This window comes from Dipodomys merriami, unplaced genomic scaffold (assembly GCF_024711535.1).
Source record: "Dipodomys merriami isolate MVZ:Mamm:240054 unplaced genomic scaffold, mDipMer1.0.p SCAF_12, whole genome shotgun sequence".
NCBI lineage: Eukaryota > Metazoa > Chordata > Mammalia > Rodentia > Heteromyidae > Dipodomys > Dipodomys merriami.
Genome location: NW_027202493.1, coordinates 9,624,165 through 9,649,435, shown reverse-complemented (window position 1 = coordinate 9,649,435; position 25,271 = coordinate 9,624,165).

Genomic DNA, 25,271 nt, shown 5'->3' with positions numbered 1-25,271 from the left:
ATTAGGCTATTTGAAGATTTCAACTAATGTCAAAGCAGCATATAATATATCCTTATTTTAGGCCTTGTGTTATGTGACTTCCACCTAGAAGTTGGAACAATAACTCAATAAAAGGGAGTGGTTATAAGCAGTGGTCCTAGAGGTAGACTGTATAGGTTTTAGTTTTGGATCCATTTCTTATCAGCTCTCTGATCATGGGAAAGTTACTTACCATTCCCGTGCCTTGATTTCCCCATATGCAAATAGGAAAAATCCAGCAACTACTTTGTAAGGATGTTGTGAATATCAGTCACATCCTGCCTCAGATATACAACACTTAGCTCAGCACCTTGTGGTTTATATTGCTGAAAACACGTACTTAATCTTCTTAATGAGTCTTTGTTTTCTTTAGATCTTTGATTTCTCTAGAGGCCTAGAGGACAATAACATCTTTTTCTTTTTCTTTCAGTTCTAAGATGCTTGAAGAAGATGATCTGGCCTAATACAGTTCTAGCTTGCAGAACTCATATTTTGGAAAACCTTGTTTTCCATGGAGATCTAAGTGTGAGTTAGGTATCCAAGGTCTCCTTCACTCAGAATTTAGGAACACTGAATTAAACGATAAGAATTGCATACCATATTCTACTCCTTAAGTATGTTTTGTCCTTACATGGGGTTGAACAAACAGGTAACACCTGCTTCAGAGGGCCTAGTTTTCTTCTCTTGCTATAAAAAACTCTGAATTGCCACTACACAGTTGTTGGGAATGTAAATGTGTTCCGCCACTCAGGAAAGCAGTATGGAGGATCCTCAAAAGCCTAAACGTAGAGCTCCCTATGACCCAGCAATCCCACTCCTGGGCATGTATCCAGTTGACCACAAACTGGGCTATCCTAGAGCTACCAGCACGACCATGTTCATTGCAGCATTGTTTACCATAGCTAAGAAAAAATGACATTGCCCTACTTGCAAGGAAATGAAAAGACTTGGAAAAAATAATATTAAGTGTAGTAAGCCAGGCCCAAAGAAATATAGGTTCCATGGCTTTCCTCATTTGTAATAACTAGTATAAATCTAGGATAGTTCTAGCAGAGGATCACAATAGTCCAATAGCTATGTACATTTGACCATATAAAATGATCGTAATTGAAATGAACTCCAAGATATGGAAAAAAGAGTTGTACTTTTTTTGTGTGTGTGCTGTTTGCAATTATTTTTCTTTTTTTCATTTTTTTTCTTTGGTTTATCCCATGTTGTCACTATTTTTGGTTTTGGTATCCTTTCTCTTGTATATAAGTTTATCTGATTTGGGGAAGGGGAGGGGAATCACAGAAATAGTGAGACAAAGGGCAAGTAGTGAACCAATGAAATCGTAATACTCACAAAACACTATGTTGGAAATGAAGTTTACAACTTGGAGGGGAGAAGCTAGGGGGGAGGGGGACAGCCAGGGAGGGAGAGTGGGAGAAAATGAGTTACTTATGTAACTGTAATTCCTCTGTACATCACCTCTACAATTAAAAAAATGGAAAAACCTCTCTGAAGTGTGTGTGTGTGTGTGTGTGTGTGTGTGTGTGTGTGTTTGTGCATGCAATTCAGTGGTAAAGCATATGCATGAGACCCTAGGTTTGAGTTCCACCAGCATACACAGACACAAAAAAAACTTTAAACCAGGTTTAAATAGCTTATGCCTGTAACCCTAGCCACTCAGGAGGCAGTGATTGGGAGGATTGTGGTTTGAGGCCAGCTGAGCAAAAAACAAAAACCACAAAACAACCCCAAAATAAAACAAAAGCTGTGAGCTTTCCATCTCAACCAACAGTTGGGTGGATGCCTGTTATTCTGGCTACAGTGGGAAATAGACATAGAAGGATCACTATTTACTCCAGCCCAGGGAATAAGTAAGACCCAATTCCAAAAATAACCAGAGCAAAATAGTCTGGGAGTGTGTCTCACTGGTACAATAGGTATTGTGTGTGTGAGTATTAGCAAGCTTTATGTTCTGAGTTCAAATTCCAGTACTATAATAAAAAAAAAAAGCAAAAGCCCTGCTCTAAATTTCTTAATCCATCGATTCAAGTCTCAGATGGCATTCTATGAAGTGTCTCCTTGTCTTCCTTGTAAGATTTTTCCAATTTTGAATACCCATTGGCCATTATTATCTTGACTTGCCCCATTCCTCACCCTATTTGCAAAGAAATGGAAAGACTTTGGAAAATATGGGAACATTACGATCTTGATTATGGTTTTATAAACTGAAACTTTACCTGTATACCTACGATGTGAGGCTGCTATGCAACAGGCACTCAGTGAATTCTTGCATAATCAGCTACAAAACCTCATGTGATAATCCCAGTAGGTCTATACTCTGGAGGCCTGGCATGCACTATAGACAGTGTTGTGAAGGACCAGGGCCCAAGGCTGTGCTTGTGTGTGGCTCTCTTTTTGGTTCAGCTGCTTATCTCTTGCCATCTAATGAAGAAAAGCTGATTCCAAGCTTACATGTAATTTCTACTCTCCAATCAGTCATACAGAAAAGAGCTCTGATCCTGGAAGAGTTATTGGCTGGTTTGCTGTAACAGTTGTCCTCTGGAAAAGCTGAGAAGAGGGAGAGAACTCAGCATTCATTGAACATCATTGGACTGAATGCATCATGTGGCAGTCATTACCAGTCCCAAATAATACCTATGTGCTTTACGTGCAGTGTGCATGTGTTGTCCGTCCTTTGTAAGCTCCAGGAAGGAGGCCTGAGATGCAGAGTGTCATGTGGGAAGTTTATTAAGGAGAGTGTAAAGCTTGGTGGGAAGGGAAGGAAGCAAACATTGGTTAGGTGGGGCAGTTGGCCTACGATGAAGCCCCAATCTCAGAAACCCACAGGTAAGACCTGGAGCTGGGTGGCTTTCATTAGGAGAGGGATCCAGATGTTTAGAGACAACATTAAGCAAGTCACTGGATATATGCTGCCTCTGGGAAGGAATATGAACTTGAACAGTTCCCAAAGGGAGCTAACAGTTGAGGGCTGGGTAGGAAGCACACATGGAAATAGAAATGAGTCATCCAATTGGAGGAGTCAAATAATACAGCCCAGCTGGGGCTTGTGAGGATACAATGATTTCTGAGGTTGGCTGAACCCATCCCCTTTGTGTCTGAAAATCATGCTCAGAGTGACAGTTTCCATAGGTCATTTGACTTCACTAGAAATAGTTCTGGCCTCTAGTTGGGTCAACTGGCCTGGCTGTTTTTTCCCCCAGAGGCTTAATGAGTGGCCAGATACTAACTGGTTATTGGGTGATATTGATAACTTTATGCCCTGTGCAAGGAATTCTTAAGAAGTTCAGCCTGTGAAGATATATATATATATATATATATATATATATATATATAGATAGATAGATATAGATATAGATATAGATATAGATATAGATATATATAGATATGTGATCACTGGTAAGATGTCAAGGAGATGAGTGTTCCCTGGATTCCAGAGAACTGTGTTTACTGGTCTTCTGCAAGTTCTGACTGTATTTTCTGCCCTTGGGTTCTGCAAATAGTCTTGTGTCCTCTTGTTCCACAGCTCATCTGCTTGAAGTTAAAAGGGCATCTATAGCCAGGTGCCGGTGGCTTACACCTGTAATCCTAGCTATGCAGGAGGCTGAGATCTGAGGATCATGGTTCAAAGCCAGCCCAGGCAGGAAAGTCCATGAAACTATTTTTTTTATTAGGGCTAGAAATCATTTTATTAGCTATGGAGTCTGACTGCTACTATTGAGATAGTGAAGACCAGCAAGGAAGTCAAATCACTCAGGGTATTTAAAAGCAAGATCCATGGGAAAGGGGGCACTCCCAGGTGGCAGTCATAATTGACAAAGAAGCAAGTTAAACATAGCATCAAAACAAAGTAAGGTGGCTGAGCCCTAACAATTTTCTGCAGACATCCTGGTGCCTAAGAGGAGATGGGGCTGTGCACCCAGCTCCAAAAAGTTTTTGTTTTGTCAGGAGTGGGGTTTGAACCCACAGCGTTGCACTTGCTAGGCAGGTGCTTTGCAACTTGAGCCATACTCCAGCTATCCATGAAACTCTTTTCTCCAAGTAACCATCAGAAAAATAGAAGTAGAGCTGTGGCTCAAAATGGTAGAGTGCTAGCCTTGAGCTCAGGGACAGTGCCTAGGCCCTGAGTTCAAACTCCATGATTAACCAGAAAAAAAAAAAAGGCTTCTGTTACTTTCAGACAAAAGAAGACTGATTAAGACCACAGATGAATGGTGGGAAAATGTTTTATATATATATATGTATATATGTATATATATGTATATATGTATATATATGTATATATATGTATATACATATATAAGTGTATATATAATATCAGCAGTTAATATTCATGAGATAATATGTTGAAAATGAGCTATACAATTTGTGGGGTGGGAGGGTTAGGAGGGAAAAAACTGGAAATGAGGGAAGAGATGACACTGTTAGAAAAGGAATGTACTTAGGTGGAGGCTGGTGGCTTGTGCCTTTGTAATCCTAGCTACTCAGGAGCCTGAGATCTGAGAATTGCTGTTCGAAGCCAGTCTGGACAGGAAAGGTTGGGAGACTCTTATTTCCAACTAGTCCCCAGAAAACCTGTAGTGGCTCTGTGGCTCAAAGTGGCAGAGCACTAGCCTTGAGCAATTAAGATCCGGCATAGAGCTCAAGCCCTGAATTCAAGTGTCAGGGCCAATCCCCCCTCCCAACAAAAAAGAGAGAAAGAAATGTACTTATTACTTGAGTTATGTAACTGTAAGTTCTCTGTACATCACCTTTGCAAAAAAAAGAAAAAGCCCACAGATGTCCAAAGATAGGTTCCAAGAAATTGAGGAATTTATTTAAAACACGCATGCACGCACGCGCACACACACACACACTCACTCACACACAAAGCACACTACATAGATTCCTCTAAGGAGAAAAAATACTTTTTCTCTCTGTTATACTATGTTACAATTTAAAAATTAGCCACGAAATTTGAGATTAGTCCAAAATTTGAAATTATTTCATTTTTCTCTTAAGGGTTTAAGGTACATCCACATTCATCAATTCATTACATTCGATCAACACAACCAACTCAGAATGTGGGCAGAGCAGCTGTTATCATCAGTATTATAAATAAAGAAACCATAGCCGAGGCTAGTCAAAGTTGCAGGGCGGGGGCGGGGAGGAGAATGAGGAAAAGCTTAGTGTGTTGCCCCAATCTGCTGAGGAACCTGCATGCAAGTGTGCTGTACAGTTACTTTAAGCTCCAGAGCACAGAGATGTTTCAGGAACATCTCGAACTATCAGAGGGTCTGGTTGATTTCATTTTTGCCCCTCAGCAACAGATTCTTTCCAAAAGAAGGCCAGGAATTGATAAGTAATAAGCAAACAAGAGAATAAGGAGCATGCCTTGGATTACTCTTGAAATTTTGACTCTGAGCTGTTCTGTCTTGGGAGCCTTTTTTTACAAGCATTAAAAAATTATCTTTAGGTAGTTGTACAAAGGGGTTTTAATTCAACACGTCAGCTTATGAGTGTCAGCTTCTGCCATCTTGGTCAATGTCATCCCCCTTTTAAAATCATTCTACCCCAGCTGTCTTAACCTCACTAGTTCCCTAGCTCCATTTTCACATATACTCACAGAATATGATGACTCTATTTTCCTACCCTTTCTCTCTTCATTTGCCTTCCTCCTTCCCCTTGACTTCCCTCTGGACTCCTCATATTTAGGAGTCGTGAAAACAGATCAACTATGAACTATGAATACTAGGATTCCTGTAGGGTCTAAAAGATAGGGATAGAGTTGCAGTTTGTTTTTTTTTGAGGAAAGCTCACTCACCGCCCATTTCAGGTATGCATTTGGGTCATTGCTGAGGTTGTCAATCACGTTAGAACTGCTACTTGTAGATTCTCTGGGTCATTGGCTATAAACCTTTGCATGTGTTTCCTTGTTGGAGAGTCTGGTGAACAGCAGTTAATTATTGACTGGCAACATTACATGCATTTTAAGCTAGTATTTCCACATCTACTCTTTATTCCCAGGCAGACCAGATCACAATGGTGGTTGAGGGAACAGTAGTCATCCATCTTGGCAGGGAAATATATCTTTCTTTCCCTAGGAAATGCAGTGGAATCTGATGCATACATTTTTGAGTTGGAAAATGTGCACGTTCAAGAGAGATAAGGTTGTGAGGGATTGAACTCCAAGCCCTCCATAGAGTTACAGAGAGTTAGTCTTGCTGTTTTCCTTTCTCTTTGAAATAACTTGGTTCTGCCTGCTTAAAAAAAGATTGAGAAGGTAGTATGTGTACTTGTGAGTGTGTGTGTACATGTGTTTACTTGGGTTGGTGAATGGAGATGGAATGGTGAACAGAGATAACTGTAGATTGGTAAAATGCCTGCTTTATAAAATCCATCCTTTATTTTTGTTTGTTGTTTTGAAACAGGGTCTTGCTAAGTAGTCCAACACATGATTATGAAGGAGTTGAACTCATGATCTTGTCTTCGTCTCTTGCATGCATGTCACAGGCATACTCCACCTGGATTAGTCTATGCATTTTATAATAAATAAGTACAAATTAAAACAACAACAAACCTTCTGGTGTCCTAGATTTTGCTCAAATTCAGATTTAGCCCATGCCTCTCCTCATATTACCACCAACAGAGGGCACAGAGGGCACAGCTCTAGCTGCAGAAGGATCCCATTACCTATTTGGAAGTAGGCAGAGTGCTTCTTCAGATGAATAAATGAAGAGCAGACTTCCAACCCCGAGGTGACGGCTTTATTAGTAGGTCAAAACGAAAGTATTTGTTTTGGGTGCTAATGCAAACCAAAAGTCTCAGTCAGCACTCCACATTGTTTGGAATGTTTCCTGTTCCATGTGAATGGGTGCTGTGGCATCTGTGGTTGTTAAATGTACTTAGCATCCTGTGGCTTTTTCTCATCAAGTCATTTGGCAGTGGCAGCTCTGATAGGTTCTCTGAGGACCAATGTTTCCTCTAAGACATCTGACTCCCAACCAGTCTCTTTTTGTGCTTAACTTGCCTGGTTTAGTTAGACTAGAATTATTAAGTTAGAATTGGAAAGCCCAATAAAGACTGATTTTAACAAACATAAAAACCCAGGCTTAGGTTGGGTCCTGGTGTTTCCTGCCTGTTATCCTAGCTACTTAGGAGGTTGAGAACTGAGGATTGTGGTTTGAAGCCAGCCTGAGACTCTTATCTCAAATTAGTCATAAAAACTGAGAGGTGGAGCTGTGGCTCAAGTGGTAGTACGCTAGCATTGAGCAAAAGAAGCTCAGGGGTAGCACTCAGGCCCAGAGTTCAAGCTCCAGGACTGGAATGGAAAAAAAGTAAAAACTAGACTTAAGAAGGCAAAACACTTTGGCTAAAAGAGACACAGACACTGGTTGTGGGAAAATTGGAACCCAGAGTTCTGTGATTTCCTAGTCCCCATCTAGATCAATTTCTATCCTGGTGATACTGTGGTATTTTATGATTAATTGCTTTCACCTGCACTCACCAAGCATTGATAGGTCATTTACAGAAAATATTCTCAATATCATCCCTTAACCTAGAAATAAAAAATGGGCACTATCCTCTTGACTTTACATGAGAGCACAAAACATTTCATAAACTTACGTAGCAACGCTTAAGCCAATGACTTAGTCAAGTGTTTTTTAAATGCTTTGGGAAGAATGTTTCTATATGGACTCTTGGAATTCTAATACCTGATATGCCTTAGGATCGATTTGAGAAAAACAAGCACACACTAAACTTGCTCTTGCAAGACCCCTACAAATTTTCATTAAGTTGACAAATAGAAAGTGAGCTTGCTGAATGTTCATCTACTGGTGGATGCTACCTTGCTGTGTTGGATGTTTGAAAACAAGGAAAATGAAGCTTTTGCAAAAATGATTAAAAAGAATTGCTGTCAGAGAGGAGAAAATTCTGACAAGTCCTTTCATAATATTCAGAGTATGTGAAAGAAGGACAGAAATGGCTTCCTTGAAATTGAAGATGTAGACTATAATTGCGCAAATCATGCTTTCTGTCAGAATTTGAAAATGTAGGCACAGTTTGTCAAGCAATTTATGGAAAAGTCCATGTCCTGGAGAATTTAAAAAGAGAAAAATCATCTTTGTTGTTAGCTTAAGAACTGTATTTCCTGTAAGTAGAAGGATGAAGTAATAATTGTTATATTGAGTTCCAGTAACACATTACATTTTCTTGCCATTGTACTGACTTAGGTGATAGGCTCTTTGACACTGACCTTTTAGATATTCTCAAATGTCCTATTTCCTTTAATATAAAGAGGCTGTGTCTTGTCTTTTTTTTTTAATAACTGCTCCTTTTTTTCTTATTCTCTATTGTCCATCTTTTATGCCAAGTTCCAAAAGACTCCATTAGGCTATGAATATACCAAAAGGCTCTTTTAAATATGGAACTTAGCAGGACCAGGGGCCTCTCCTAAACTCCTGCAGATTTTGGGGGGAAGAATGATAAGCCTGTAGCAATCAGCTAACAGGCAGCATGCTGGGAAGAAGGCTCAGTGGCTCAAATTCATTGCAATAAAACGAATGATTCTCAGCCTGGGGGTCAGCTCAGTGGGAGAGCACTTGTTTAGCATGCAAGTGCCCTGGATTCAATACCTAGAGCATCCTTAACTGGTATCCCCCACAAAAGGTTCTTCTTTGAGGATGATTCTACTCACAGTGTTCCTTCTATTTTGGTTAACAGTATTCAACAAACCATCTGAGTTAAGTCAATCTTCAATAAAAGAGTAAAATTGATGGACTTTATCTGTTATTATTATTGCTGTTGTTAAGTAGTTATGCAAAGAGGTTACAATTCCATAGTCAGGTTATAAGGACAATACTTCTTGGTCGATGTCAACCCTTCTTTGTTCACTCCATTTTCCCCTTTGTTTCTATTTTAAGTTACACAGTTCATTTTTTACATAATGTACATTGACTATAATGATTAAATTTGCGTACTCATTTTTACTTTTGAAGACCTTTTGTTATGGAGGCACAGAAAAGAAGAAAAATTATTTCATCTCCAACTTTCCCACCACACAGATGTTTTCAATGGTAGATTAGTTGTTCATCATTGGATCAATATATTGCTTTAAGCACAAAACACTAATTTTTGTTTTTTATGAGGTTAGAAGAGAAAGAAGCAAGTGAATTCATTGGAATTATTGAGCTTATAAAGTGTTTCTTTATGCGAAGAGTTATTCATTTCTAATGGGTGTTTTTTTTTTTTTTTTTTTTGTCGGTCGTGGGGCTTGAACTCTGGGCCTGGGCGTTGTCCCTTAGCTCTTCAGCTCAAGGCGAGTGCTCTACCACTTGAGCTACAGCGCCACTTCCGTAATGGGTGGTTTTAGGGGTATGAGAAAACACTAGGGGAAAAACCGAGATGGAAATAATTGTGTGTGGTGTAGCTCTCTGTTTCCATATTTAGTCATATTGAGTGACTTCTTGTCATGAAAATAAAGAAGTTAACAATCTGCACAAATCTCCCCATTGCTTCTCTTGTCTCCATTTTCCATGCATGCATTTCATTCTATAACCATATATTTTTTAAAGAACTTTAAAATCCTGACAACTGTCCCTGCAATCCTAAGCAACTCAGGAGGCTGAGATCTGAGGATTGTGGTTCAAAGCCAGTGAAGGCAGAAAAGTCTACATGACTATTTCCAATTAACTAGCAAAAAACACTTGACTGGCAGCAAGGCTCAAATGGCAGAGTGCCAGGCATGAGCAATAAAAACAATGCTAATTGAGAGCCCAAAGTCCTTAGTTCAAAAACAGTGGTAACACCAAAACCAAAATAACCAAAATGCTTTCTTTATATGCAGTTTGGAAATACAAATAAAGCAAAAAGGAAGTCTCTCTTAATTCCACCACTTAGGGATAAGATTTGTTAAATTCTTAACAAGTAGGTTATTTTGTGTTATTAAGTGAAAGATTTAAGGTGTCCATTTATCTTTAAAAATGGAAATGTGATGATACTATGATGTCATTTGTAACAGAAACTTGGAAAAAATTATATTGAGCCAGGCTCAAAGAAACTTAGGTCCCATGGTTTCCCTTATTTGCAATAACTAGTATATGTCTGAGTCAAACAGAAATGGTCTGATAAGATATGTATTCAAATGTGTTTTTTTCTTTCAGGTGATTGTCTCTAACACATTTATAAGATTTTTTTTTTGTTGCTTTGTATGTCCCTCCCCTATGGTATAACCCCTGCTTTCACTGTATTTGAGGTTGGTATAATTTGTGGAGGGGAAGGGAAAAAACAAAGTGTTTAAATAGGGATACAGGTGGATCCATTGAAACAATGAGATGTACAAGTAGTTATGTGGAAAAACGAACTTTACAACTTTGGTGTGGGGGAGGAGGGTAGGATGGGGGGGGTGGGGAGGAGGATGGGAAGTGATAGGAAGGGAAAACAAAGGAGGAGGCTACAATGATTGATAAGAAATGTACTCATTATCTTGCCCATGTAATTGTAACCCTGCTGTACAGTATTTTCACAATTAAAAAAATAAAATCAATGTATTGGGGAAGAGTTTCATTTATTTTTTTAAAGTGTAAATCAATTTAGAAAATGTAAGAGATTAGGATAGTATGAAATAACATTACTAGCAAATAACATAGCAAGTTTAAGTGGGTATAAGAACTTTACCTACATTATTAAGTTAATTAAACATGCAAAAAATGCACACTCAGAATCATAGAGAAGCATCAGTAGCATGCTTGATTTTCTTCTTTTTTTCTATAGGAAGAGTCAAGACTTGCATAGATAGTGTTAGATTTTCTGATGTCAGTAGTCTTTTTCATCAGACTACAACTCCTCCTTCCCACTTGAGTAGTGATTTGCATGTGTAATCATAGGAAAGTATTTCCTGACATCTTCTGGATATTGCAAATGTGCAGTGATAGGAAAAACATCCCATATATTCTACCTGATATATTCTATCTTCCTCAATCTCATTGTGGTCTAGTGAAAGCCTAGATAAGTGGTGTGTTGATGTGTTATGATGTAAATTCATCTCACTAATTATTTGTCATTCTCTTTCATTTGTCTATGGACAATGCTTGGAGCTGAAGGTCCTGATAGTCACTTGAGGGTCACAGCAGAAAGACTTCTGCTGAAATGGCTATAGCTATCTACATAGGTGGTTCAGGCACTTCACTTCAGGATAAACACCCACATTAAATGAAGAGCTTTTTCAAATGAGTGGGTGTCTCTATTAGCTTCCTGGGGGAAGCCTTAACAAGGTTTTATTTATTTTTTTAATAGATTATGGTGCTTGAACGCAGGGTCTGGGCACTGTCCCTGAGCTCTTTCACTCAAGGCTATTGCTCTACCACTTTGAGCCACAGCACCACTTCCAGTTTTCTTGTGGCTATTGGGCTTCTAACCATGATCTTCAGAACTCAACCTCCTGAGTATCTAGGATTACAGGTGTGAGCTACAGGCTCCCAGCTCAGGTTCTCAAATAGTCCAAATTTATTCCCTCAGAGTTATGCAAGTAAAAGTACCAATCATCAGTTTTATATTTCTCCAAGACCCTGCACAGAACCCTTCATCACCTCTTTCTTGCTTCTGGTAATGATTGCCAATCCTTGGTGTTCCTGATTAGTAGCTCTATAGCACAGGGCTGTGTCTTTGTTTACTATTGTTGTTTCTCTAGGTCTGTATTGTCTGTCTATCTATCTGTCTATCTATCTATCTATCTATCTATCTATCTATCTATCTATCTATCTATCTATCTATCTATCTATCTATCTATCTATCTATCTATCTAATCCAGTACTTGTCCATTGTTCTGTCTATTGATCCTTCATTTTTTATTTTTGGGATAAAACCTAGGGCTTCAAGCATTCATGTGAGTGCTCTACCACTGAACTATACTGCCAGCCACATACTTAAAAAAATAGCGAAGGAGTCTGGAGGAAGATGATGGAGGAGAAGCTGGGGCTAAACAGCTCTCCCATAGAAACCAGTTTTAGTATTCCAGTGAAAATTCCAAGGATAGAGAGTCATACCAAGTGTGCCTTCATAGCACAGAGAGTTTGGCCAGAGAGGAAAAATTCAGGTAGCTTGGTTATTTGAAGATTCACTGGTGTCCGCAGTGGTGGTGGCTGCTGCTATGGCTACCATATCAACAGACAGAGCCCAGGACAAAGGTGTCAGAGGCGGTGTGTGAGTGGATTCTACTCACTTCCAGCAAGAACTGACAAGGAGTGGAAATCTTCATCCCGCTGACCATAGACAGTTGCAGACCTTGGATGGCCTAGAAACCAAGGGAAAGGGGTAAGTACCCCACAATGCATCATCACTCCTTCGCACAGAGCAGTGGTGGGAATGTAGCCCCTCCCCTCCCACCAGAGAAGAGCTCCAACTTTGATACTGACAAAGACTGGGCCAGAGCAGCTAGCACATAACTCAAGCCTTGGAAGAAGACAATAGGAGCCATTCAACAAGTCAAAGGAACCTGACCTGCAGGGCTCAACTCCACCCAGGGGAAAGTTGCCCTTCTTAAGCAGCAGAAGTTCTGCCTAGGGTGTGCTGACTTTTTTCACCAGGTAAACAGAGTCAGAAGCTGTTCCACCCCTCTGTAGCATGGGCAGCAACTCAAGCTGCAGGAGGGTGAGACAAAAACAATTAGAAAGTCAATACACATAAATCCTGAGAATGTCTCCAGGCTGGCCTGCATGAGTATCTCAGGAGCTAGCCACTCAGGGAAAAGCTACTTATTGCTGAGGGGCCTTGACACTACCCACAACCTAGCTCTCTCACAGTAACTCCAAGCTAGAGGAAACAGCCATCTCCCTCTTAAACAGCAGATCTCCCTCCCAATGAACTAGTCTGGGAGGAGGGTCATAAAGTCTCTGGTAAGGCAGAGCTTCATTCTGCCTATTCAAACAAACTGATTTAAGAAACCAATCAAGCCACAGGAAAACCAGACATCACAAGCAATCCAAAGATTCCACCAAGAGACTGGTTATGGACACAGGGGAGACACAATTCCCCACCCCCTAAAAAAATCGAAGAATTCTTTTTTCTACCTAATTTTTAAATTTTTTAAAAAGAGATTTCTATTTTTCTTCATTTTTGTTTTAGAGTTTTTTTAAATTGCTCTTTTCCCTTTTGCCCATTTTTTCCCTTTTCCTTTACTTACTTAATTGTTGTCCTGTTCATCCCCAGATATGTACCCATCTTCGAGTATTAGACCTTATCCTTCATTGTGTGCATATTTTATTCAGATATCGATTACTTAATTCACAAACTCCTCAGCCTTAACTCCTTTAATTGTAGTATTATTTCTTTATACATATATAATTTTAAGTGCTTCATTTTTAATTTCTAAATGTATTTTTCATTTTTCCTTTTTCTTTATCTCTCTTCTCCTTTGTTTCTCTCTTTTTCCTCTCTCTGAATTTAGATCTTAGTTATCTTCCCTCTCTCTCATTCCCTCCCCACATTCCTCTAATCTTATTTACTAATCACAATTTTGCCTAAACCTAGTAATTTCTGGTCTAATGACCCCTTCTTTGATTTTCTTAGTTCATTGATCCCTAATTGTTTGTTGTTGAACTCGATTGTATCTGTATTCATTTTGACTGCATCATACAATTTGTGCAACTACAGGGCTCTGGGTTGATGCTTGCTTTAAAATAGTGTTCTAGTGTGGAAGTGGTTTTGCTTTCACACCTAAATAGGCAGAACAAGCCAGAGAAACACACACAAAAATGGCTAGTCCAGGTATCTCAACTCCTGCTCATGATAATCAGGCAACAGAGCAGTTAATGAATAATCCAGAGAAGAGTTCCCAAAATGGTCTACAAACACTACAGACAAACATGTGAAATGAAAAGATTGAAAGCCTGTGTGAGCATGATAGAGAAATGTGTGAGTGTGATGAGGCTAAACAAAGATTATTTCATGAGCATGAGGAGGCTAATCAAAGATTAATAAAGGAATTGCATGAGTGGGATGAGAATAAGCAAAGATTAAGAGAGGCATTCATGGAATCTAAAAGCAGAAAGTTGGAGGATCCATGGAGTCCACAAAGGGAATGCTGAATGAAGTTCAACAGAAGGAAAGGGAGTCCAATGTAACAATAACCAATCAACTAAGGGATTTGAGAATGAACACTGAAAACCAAATTAAGGATGCAAAGAAGTCCATACAAGATCTAAAACAAAGCTCCAGCAAAGAATCTGAAGCCATCAAATCTGACCAATTAGAAGGAAAGAAAAAAAAAGTAGAAAGTTTTGACAATAGGTTAGACCACACAGAAGATCTAATCTCTGGGATTGAAGACAGCCTAGACGTTATAGAGAAAGAACAGGCAACTATTTAAGACAAAACCAAGAAATATGATAGATATATTCCACACTTAGAAGACACCATCAGAAGGCCTAATTTAGGGCTAATGGGTGTAGAGGAGGGCCCAGAGACAGAAGTTAAAGGTCTAACAAGTTTAACAGGATCCTAGCAGAGAACTTCCCAAACATGCAAAAGAATAGACCCATTCAGATACAAGAAACATTTAGACCCCCAAATAAACCAGACCAGACAGGGCATCCCACTGTCACATTGTAATCCACATAGGCTCAATAGCAACCAAGGAAAGGAGAAAAGATCAATCACCTATAAAGAGAAACGATCAGAATAACTTCAGATTTCTCAGCAGAGACCATGAAAACAAGAAAAGCCTGGAATGATTTATGCCATGCCCTAAAGACAAACAACTGTCAACCAAGAATACTGTACCCAGCTAAACTGTCCACAAGAGAAGGAAAAATAAAAGCCTTCCACAGCAAAGAAAAATTGAAACAATATATCTCCACCAAACAGCCCTACAAAAAATATTTGAAGATGTCGTACACATAGAAAACCAACAAGAGCACAATAAAGACCAAGAAACAGTCCCTAAACAGAGAATCCAAGAATCAGGAAGAATCCAGATGGCACAGCCCCAAGAAAGTAGATAACATGGCAGGAACTACCAAACACCTCTCAGTCCTAACTCTCAATATTAATGGACAACATAGAGTGTCTAGCTGGATCAAAAAGCAAGATCATTCTATCTGCTGCCTTCAAGAGACACATCTTGCCCACAAAAACAAATATATTCTGAAAGTAAAAGGCTGGAATAAAATCTACCAAGCACATGACCCCCATAAACAGGCAGGAGTTGCAAGGCTAATATCAGATAACATAGACTTCAAATTAAAATTAGCAAGAAGAGATAAAGAAGGTCATTACATACTAATTAAGGGATTTACAATTCTAAATATCTACTCACCAAATAATGGAGTACCCACGTTCATCCAAGAAACACTACTTTCCCTAAAATCTCAGATAGACCTAAAGATATTAATTGTTGGGGAGTTTAACACACCAGTATCCCCGCTGGATAGATCAACCTGGCAAAAACTCAACAGAGAAACCTTGGATCTAAACTGCATAGACCAACTAGACTTAACAGACATCTACTGAATATTTCACCCAGCAACATCAGAATATGCATTTTTTTAGCAGTATATGAAACATTCTCCAAAATAGACCACATTTTAGGTCACAAAGCAAATTTGTTCAAATTCAGAAACATTGAAATTATGCCCTGCATTCTCTCAGACAAGAAGGGAATAAAATTAGAATTCAACACTAAAAGGCATTGAAGAAAATCCTGTAATACATGGAGGCTGAACAACACACTGATGAACCACCAGTGGGTCATGGAAGAGATTAGAAAGGATATTCAAATGTTCATGATATTTAGCAAAAATGAACACACAAATTACCAGTTTCTCTGAAACAGAGCAAAGGCAGTACTCAGAGGCAAATTTTAATGTTTGAGTTCCTAAACCAACAAATTGGAGAGATCTGAAACCAAAAATGTAATGAGGCACCTGAAATTCCTTGAATAAGAGCAACCAGCCAAACCCCAAATCCAGCACACTGAAATAAATAATTAAAATTAAATCAGAATTAAATGAATTAAAGTCTGAAGAAACCATAGAAAGAATCAACAAAACAAAGAATGGGTTCTTCAAAAAAATTAAAAAAATTGACAGACCCTTAGCAAATCTTATCAGAAAAAGAAAAGAACACACCCAAATAAACTTAGAGATGAGAATGGAAACATCACCACAGAAACAACCAAGATTCAGAACATTATAATGGAATACTTCTCAAACCTTTATGCTAATGTTTGAGAATCTGGAAGAAATGAATGAATTTTTAGTAAATATTGACATGCCCAAACTAAAACAAGATAAGTCAAACCAACTTAACAGACCCATATCAAACATCGAAATAGAAACAGCAACAAGAGCCCTTCCACCCAAGAAAAGCCCAGGACCATATGGATTTATAGCTGAATTCTACAAGGCCTTCAAAGCAGAAATCACACCAATACTCCTCCAACTCTTCAAAGAAATTGCAAGTAAAATTTCACTACCAAACTCTTTCTATGAAGCCATCATAACCCTCATCCCAAAACAAGCAGGGACTCATCAAAGAAAGAGAGCTATAGACCTATTTCTTTGATGAACATCGATGCAAAACTTCTCAACAAACTTTGGCCAATCAAGTTCAACAACTCATCAAAAAAGTCATACGCTATGATCTAACAGGATTCACTTCAGGGATGCAAAGCTTGTTCAACATATACAAATCAAATTCATCTTATCAACAGGAGCAAGGATAAGAACCACATGATTATATCAATAGATGCAGAAAAAGCATTTGACAATATCTAACGTCCCTTTATGATGAAAGCTCTGGAAAAAGGAATCCATGGAACAGTCCTCAGTATGATAAAGGCTGTGAATGACAAGCCTACAGCGGCATTATACTTAATGGCGCAAAACTAAAGCCATATCCTCTAAATTCAGGGACAAGACAAGGATATCCACTCTCTCCACTCTTATTCAACTTAGTATTAGAATGCCTAGCTAGAGCAATAAGACAAGATGCAATCCAATAGGGAAAGATAAAGTAAAACTCTCCCTCTTTGCAGATGACATGATCTTGTATTTAAAGAATCCCATGGACTCGACTCCCAAGTCACTTGAGCTGATCTGAAACTTTTGCAAAGTAGCAGGGTATAAAATTACCCCTCAGAAATCAATGACTTTCCTCTATGCCAATAAGGAGAAAAGCATCGCTGAAATCAGGAAAGGAACTCATTTTGTAGTAGCCTCACAAAAAATAAAATACCTAAAGAAGTGAAGGACCTCTATGATGAAAACTTTGAAAACCTAAAAAAGGAAATTAAAGCAATACTAAGGAAGTGGAAAAAACTCCCATGCTCCTGGATTGGAAGGATTAATTTCGTGAAAATGGCAATACTGCCAAAAGCCAAAATTCAATGTTATACCTATTAATATCCCAACTTCATTCTTCAATGAAATAGAAGCAATCCAAAAATTCATATGGAACAATAAAATACCCTGAATAGCAAAAACAATCTTTAGTAGAAAGAACAGTGCTTGAGGAATATCAATACCAAATTTCGAACTCTACTACAAAGCCATAGTAATCAAAACAGCTTGGTACTGGCACAAGAACAGACCTCAGGACCAATGGAATAGAACTGAAGACCCAGAAATGAACACACAGTCCTATAGCCACCTAATCTTTGATAAGGAAGCTAATACAATGGAAGAAAAAGCCTCTTCACTAAATGGTGCTGGCAAAATTGGTTAAATCCCTGTATAAAACTAAATCTAGATCCTTTTATGTCACCCTGCACCAGAATTGATTCCAAATGGAACAAAGTCCTCAAAGTCAAAGCAGACAACGTGAAAACATTACAGGAAGGAATAGGAGAAACTCCAGGGCTCCTTGGCACAGGCTAAAATTTTCTTAATAAAGACCCAGAAACACAACAAATCAAAGAAAGGTTGGACAAATGGGCTTGTGTGAAATTGAAGAGGGAGGTGTTGGGGAAGTGGATCAGGAAGGGATGATAGGGAAAAAACAAAATATGGGTAACATTGCTTGGTAGGACATGTACTCATTACCTTACTCATGTAACTGTAACTCCTCTGTACAGTATGTTTACAATAAATATGTATAAAAATAGAAAAAAAATGGCAACATCAGTCATGTCTGAATGTAGGTTCCAGCCCACTCTGGAATGACTTCATCTTAACTAATTACATTTACAATGGTCCTGTTCCAAAATAAGCCAAATTCTGAGGTACAGGGGTCATGACTTCAACATATCTTGTTGGGGTACACAATTCTGCCTGTAACAAATAGCCCTAAAAAACTAGCTATGGATGCAAAGATTTATAAAGGTATCCGAAAAATGTCACACAATCCAATAATATGCTTTTCCCTTCTCGTTCTTTTTGAATTTATACTTTCTTGATGACTGGGAAGAAAAGGGCAAAAGAAATGGTATGACATTTGATTTTCTGAGAAATAATGACTTTTACATAGTCTACCTGTCAGAGGCAGTTAAAAAATTGTCTACCATGCTTATTATTAATATAGCCTTTAAAAAGATACAAAATACTGTCACATACATTGTCCCTTTGATCATCACAACATTCCTGCAAAATAAGTAGTGAAGGCATTACCATTTTCCCCACTACAAAAGTAGAATCAGCCATTAAAGCATACTCCACAGTTAGTTAATTGTGGACTCCTGATAATCTTATTACTTTGTCATATCACCCACAATGCTCAGGAAGTGCAAACAATTGCTGTCTCTTTTGTGGCTTTTTCTACTATACTGATTAGATATAGGCCATGTGATGGTGGCTCACACCTGTAATTCTAGCTACTCAAGAGGCTGAGATTTAAGGATCATAGTTCAAAGCCAGCCCAGGCAGAAACTTCTGTGAGACACTTATCTCTAATTAATTCCAAAAGACACCAGGAGGAAAGCGGTGGCTCAAGTGGTAGAGTGGTAGTCTTGAACAAAAGAAAGTTAGGGACAGTGCCCAGGCACTGAGTCCAAGCCCCAGGACTGGCACACATATATAAAAATGAACAAAGATTGGAAGGTATTTTCATAGACAACATCAACCTGCATGAGGGGCATCACTGAGCCTTTGGAATGGCTGATAAACATTCTTCTTAGCTTCTGCAAATGTCTAGGCACTTCCCCATGGCTTTGGGTTTTCTTTTGTTCAACTAGCAGGTTAGACAAGACATCTGTGCCTTTCGTTAAGGCTTTGTCTTCAGGAGACCATGCACCCACTAATTTATATGAGCTGTCTTAAATCCATTGGGCTGTTATAACAAAATATTTTAGAATGCACAATTGAGAAACAGAAGGAATTGTTTTCATCACCGTTCTGGAAACTGGGAAGTCCAAGACCAAGGCACCAAGAAATTCAACACTTGATTAGAACTCAAGGTAGGAATTTCTAGAAGACATATTCACATCATAGCAAGCAGAAAGAAAATCTTACGAAGAGCAAATGTCATTAAAAAATAAGTACAGCTGGGCACCAATGGCTCACCCTGTAATCCTAGCTATTCAGTAGGCTGAGATCTGAGGATCACAGTTCAAAGCCAGCCTGGGCAGGACAGCCCCTGAGACTCTTATCTCCAGTTAGCCACCAGAAAACCAGAAGTGGCATTGTAGCTCAAGTGGTAGAGTGCTCACCTTGAGCTGAATTGCTCAGGGACAGCTCCCAGGCCCAGAGTTCAAGCCCCAGGACTGACGAAAAAAAGTATATTTTTTTCTACCCTTCTTCTCCTTTACCTGGAATGGCTTATGATCTTTGCTTTCACTTGCCTGTTTTGTAAGCAGAGTTTAATAGTAGTATGTATAGTTGGGCCTAACTCAGAAAAACATAAAAGAAAGTACACCAGGCAGGCATGCCTCAGTTTTTCTTATGCCACCATTGCCCAGATTTTAAGCCTTGCATACAAGGTAGCATGCTATATATATTCTCTGACCTTGCAATGCTTACGCTCAGCAACGTATTTCAGAAGTTGCTATAAGGTGTAAAGAGCTTCTTAATTCTGTATTTCTTAATTCTTTATTCCACTGCATAGTAATCAATTACACAGTTATACCATCAGTTAGCCAGTGTCTCTTTGAAGAACACTTGGGTTGTTTCAAATGGTGATTATTTTTTATATCCAATGTTGGTAAACACTGTGTACATGTTTAATACATATGTAATTATATTTAATAAAAATTCTGAGACATGAGATTGCTGGGTTAAAGAATAAATGCATTTGTTATTTTGATAATTGAATTAGTCAGTTCTCCTTCACTATAGCAAGTATCTGAGAACAAAACAGTCCCTCCACAATTTCTTAAAGAGAAACTAGAGTGAAGCCAGGTGCTGGTGGCTCACATCTTTAATTCTAGCTACTTAGGAGGGTGAAATCCTAGGAGGGATCATAATTTGAAGCCAGCCTGGGCAGGAAAGTCAGTGAGACTCTTATCTCCAACTAACCACCAGAAATCTGTAAGTGAAGCTATGATTTCAGTGGTAGCATTAGCCTTGAGCATATCAATTCAGGGATAGTTCCCAGGCCTTGAGTTCAAACCCCAGGACTGGCACAAAAAGAAAAAAGAAAAGAAACTACAGTGGATTTTGATGGAAAGTAAAGACAGACTTTTGTTGTTGTTGTTGTTGGTCATGGGCTTGAACTCTGGGCCTAGGTGCTGTCCCTCAGCTCTTCAGCTCAAGGCTAGCACTCTACCACTTGAGTCACAGTACCACTTCCAAGACAGTCTTTTTATTTAATTTCTGGCAATCCTGTGAGACAGGCATGTCTATGATTATAGCTAAGGAAACATTCCAGATTTGCATAATAATTTTCTCAGGTTTTACATTTTTTTCTTTTGGTACTGGGTGTTTGGATCCAAGACTGTATACATGGTATTCTAGCAGTGTACCATTTGAGCCACACCCCTAGGCTATTTGTTTTAGTTTTGCTTTTGAGACAGGGCTTTGCTAACTTTGCCAGCTGCCATAAAACCCACAATTCTCTTTTTGCTCTTGTTCTGCTTTCCAAAATTAGAGATGGGATTTTAATTGAGGGATGCTGCTTTGAGGGGAGAGAAAGAGAGGAAGAGTGCAGATGCTGGCTCTGTGTGTGTGTGTGTGTGTGTGTGTGTGTGTGTGTGTGTGTGTGTGTGTGTGTGTGTGTGTGTGTGTTGGGAAAAAAGGAAGAATATATATGTATTAGCCGTTATGTTCTGACCCTTCAGAATAAGTTGAAAACTGCAAAACTCTTAGAAAAAAACAGAAGTCTTTGTGACTCCTGTATTAGGCAGTGGTTTCTTAGATATGATGACCAATGAACCAAAAGAAAAAAAATTGGACATAATCAAAAAAAAGTGCTGGGTGGGGGGAGTGGGGAGGTAGGGGAGGGAAGAGATTGTAGGAGAAAAACAAAGGCGAGGGAACAAAAAAGTGCTGCAAATAACATTGAACTAATGAAAAGTCAGAGCATACAACAAGAGAAAACATTTGCAAAACAAATAACTGATATGAAACCTATAGTGAAAATGTGTAATGAATTCTCAGTACCGAACAGTAAAAAAATAAAACAAACAAAAAACACCAATTAAACTTGCCAGGTGCTGGTAGCTTATGCCTGTAATCATAGCTACTCAGGAAGCTGAAATCTGAGGATCATAGTTCAAAGTCAGCCCGGGCAGAAAAGTCCATGAGACTCTCTTTCCAATGAACTACTAGAAAACTGGAAGTGTTGAGGCTCAAAGTCGTAGAGCTCTAGCCTTTAGCAAAATAGTTTGGGGCAGTGCCCAGGTCCTGAGCTCAAGCCCCATGACCAACATGACCAACAAAACAAAACAAAACACATCAACAACAACAAAAACAAAAACAACCAATATAAAACAAGCCATTAATTTGAATAGGAGTATCTTAAAAGAAGATATACAAATAGCTTGAAAAGCTGGGCAACATCATTAATCATTTGAGAAAGGCAAATCAACTTGAAATAAGATGCCACTTCAATGGTTCCGATAAAAATGACAGATCATAACAAGTACTGATTATGTGCAAAAATTGGAAACTGGATAACCTTGCTGATGAGAATGTAAAATGGTAGACTTTGGAAGACAATTTGGTAATTCTAAGGTGTTAAACATAATGTTACCATATTGTCTAGCAACTGTACATCTAATGTACATTCCCAGAAAAATGTAGACACAAAAACTTGTACTCAAATATTTGTAGCATCATTATTTACAATAGTCTCAAATTACAAGCAACAAAATGACCACTAAGTGAAGAATGGATGAATCAAATGTTGCATAGTCAAAAAATGGAATAGTATTTTTCAGAAAAATAGTGAAATAACAATAGAAAGTACAAGGTTAAACCTTAAAAGAAGCCAGACACAAAAGGCCATGTGCTATATAATTCCTTTACTATGAAATTTTTAGATAGACAAATTCAAGGAGACAGAATCTTATGGTTATTAATGGCTGGAGGGTATGGAGAAGGAAGAATAATAGTTAATGATTATGGGCTTTTTTTTTTTTTGGGTTCCGGTCGTGGGGCCTGAACTATGGGCCTGGGTGCTTTCCCTCAGCTCTTCAGCTCCAGGCTAGCGCTCTATCACTTGAGCCACAGCGCCACTTCTGGCTTTTTCTGCTTATGTGGTGCTGAGGAATCGAAACCAGGGCCTCAGTCATGCAAGGCAAGCGCTCTACCACTGAGCCACCTTCCCAGCCACTAGGCTTTTTTTTAGGGTGATAAAATTCTCTAAAATTAGGTAGTCATAAAGTTGTAATATGCTAAAGTTTGTGTATATACTAAAGATCGTTGAAGTGTGCTTTTTTTGTGTGTGCTGAGGATGGAACTCAGGGCTATAAACTGCTCTCTATCACCGAGTTACAACCCAGACAAACTCAATACTTTTGTTACCTAGTACTGTGGCTTAAACACAGAACTTCGAGTTCTTGCTTGGCTTTGCATTCAAGGCTGGTGCTCTGTCAGTTGAACCATACCTCCACTTCTAGCTTTTTGCTGGTTAATTAGAGATAAGAATCTCTTAGACTTCTCTGATTGGTATGGCTTTGAATTATGATCCTGAGGTCTCAGCTTCCTGATAGCTAGGATCACAGGTGTGAGCCACTCGCATCTGGCTGTTGAATACTCTTTGTTTGTGTGTGCCAGTAATAGGACTTGAATTCAGGGCCTGGGCATTGTCTCTTAGCTTTATTTAGCTCAAGGCCTGTGGTCTACCGCTTGAGCTATAGCTCTACTTCTGAATTTTTGGTGGTTACTTGGAGATAAGAGCCTCATAGACATTTCTGCCTGGGTTGGCTTTGGATCATTATCCTCAGATCTCATCTTCTTGAGTAGGTAGGATTACAGGCATGAGTTACCACCACTTGGCTATTGAATTGTAAACTTTTTTTTTCTGGTGCTGTTCTTGGGGCTTGAACTTAAGGCCTAGGTGCTGTCCCTGAGCTTTTTTACTCATGGCTAGCATTTTCCCAGCCCCAGTTCCGGCTTTTTGTTGGTTAATTAGAGGTCAGAGTCTCACAGACTATCCTGCCTGGGCTGGCTTTGTACCATGATCTTCAGATCTTGGATTACAGGTGTGACAGGTGTGAGAATTGTATATTTTTAAAGGTGACTGTTAATGGTATTAAAAAAAATCACATATCAATAAAGCTATAGAAAATTAAGTGGTTTAGATTTGGGTAGCTAAGAGGATAGTGTGGCAGTGATTTTTTTTTTTTTTTTTTCAGTTGTGGGGCTTGATTGAACTCTGGGCCTGGGTGCTGCCTACCTCAGCTCTTCAGCTCAAGCTAGTGCTCTACCACTTGAAACACAGCGCCACTTCTGGTTTTCTGGTGGTTTATTGGAGATAAGAGTCTTACGGAATTTCCTGCCTGGGCTGGTTTTGAACTGTGACCCTCAGATCTCAGCCTCCTGAGTAGCTAGCCATGAGCCACTGACGCCTGGCTGTGCTAAACTTCCCAATGAATCCTTGAAACCATAGGGAAGGGTGTAACTTAGAAAAACTTTGAGGTATGTCACTGGATTCCATTACATTACTTGGAAACGTGCCCTAAGATATTCTTAGGGCTCTGCAGTATGAAATGCAGAAAATTAATGCAAAACTTGAATCAGAAGAAATCATTAGGAAGGGAAGGTACTCTTGTCACTAAGCACCTTCCAGGGTGATGGAGAGACAGAATGTAGAACTGGTACAGGTAGAATGATTAGGAAGAAATGTCATTGCCACCAGAATTGCAGATTTGATTAGTGTGGGCGTCTCTGTTCATTATTCTGATGAAAGGTGTGAGCCTCTGCCTCTCAGTCCAAATGAAGATGGACACCGAGTAGCTGCTGGAAGGTGACAGCATTCCAGCTGGCTGCTGTGGCCTACAGGATCTGGAGTTCAGACTTAATCAGCAGCAAAATACAGTCATCCATGCTCTCAGTTGCTTGTCCTGGTCACCCTGAAGAGGCCACCAGCTGGTGTTTTGGAGGCTGAGCTGATGAGATATTATTATCTGCCAGTCTTCATATTTTTTTAAGTAAAGAGATGCAAATGAATGCATGCAGAGATCCTTGTGCTTAGCTCTCAGTCAAAGTGTGCATGAAGGCTGGGCCACTCTTTAAATGGAAATCAGGGAGAAACAATGGAAAAGCTCACATGGTATCTGCTTTGTACTACTGTGCATAAGGATTATATTGATTATTCATGCCTTCTCTCCTTTCTGCTCCCATTGTCTTTCCTATCTCCAATACTGTTTCAAACTTTCCCATGACAGGTTTCTCTGGCTTCGGTCATTTTGCTATTCTATGTTAACAACTATGGCTTCTTTGCTTCTTTCCAGACAAATATGAAGCTGTTGCTTTGGTACTTAGGAAATTTCCTGGTGATTGTGTTGAACCAAAAGATAAAGTACTAAGCCTTTATATGGAGATTAAACTCCTCATCAAGCTCCAATATACCTACCCATCCTCACTCTTCTGATATATATCCTATTTAGGAAACACTTGTATCATATTCCTCTGCCTTGGGTATTCTTATTCATCCTTCAAGACTCAGCTCAAATATATGGTTTCTAAGAAGCCTTTTCTAATTTCTTCAAGCAGGAGTAAATACTTCTTGGCTAGTCAGTTTTTTACAGTAGAACTCTGTGACCTAGGACAGACTCTGTTTTTCAAGTATATAAACTCAGCATACCAGTCTTTCTCTCTCTCTCCCTCCCCTCTTTTCTCCTTCTCTCAGACAGTAGCTAATATGATGCCATTCAGACTAGGGGAAAGGTTGTT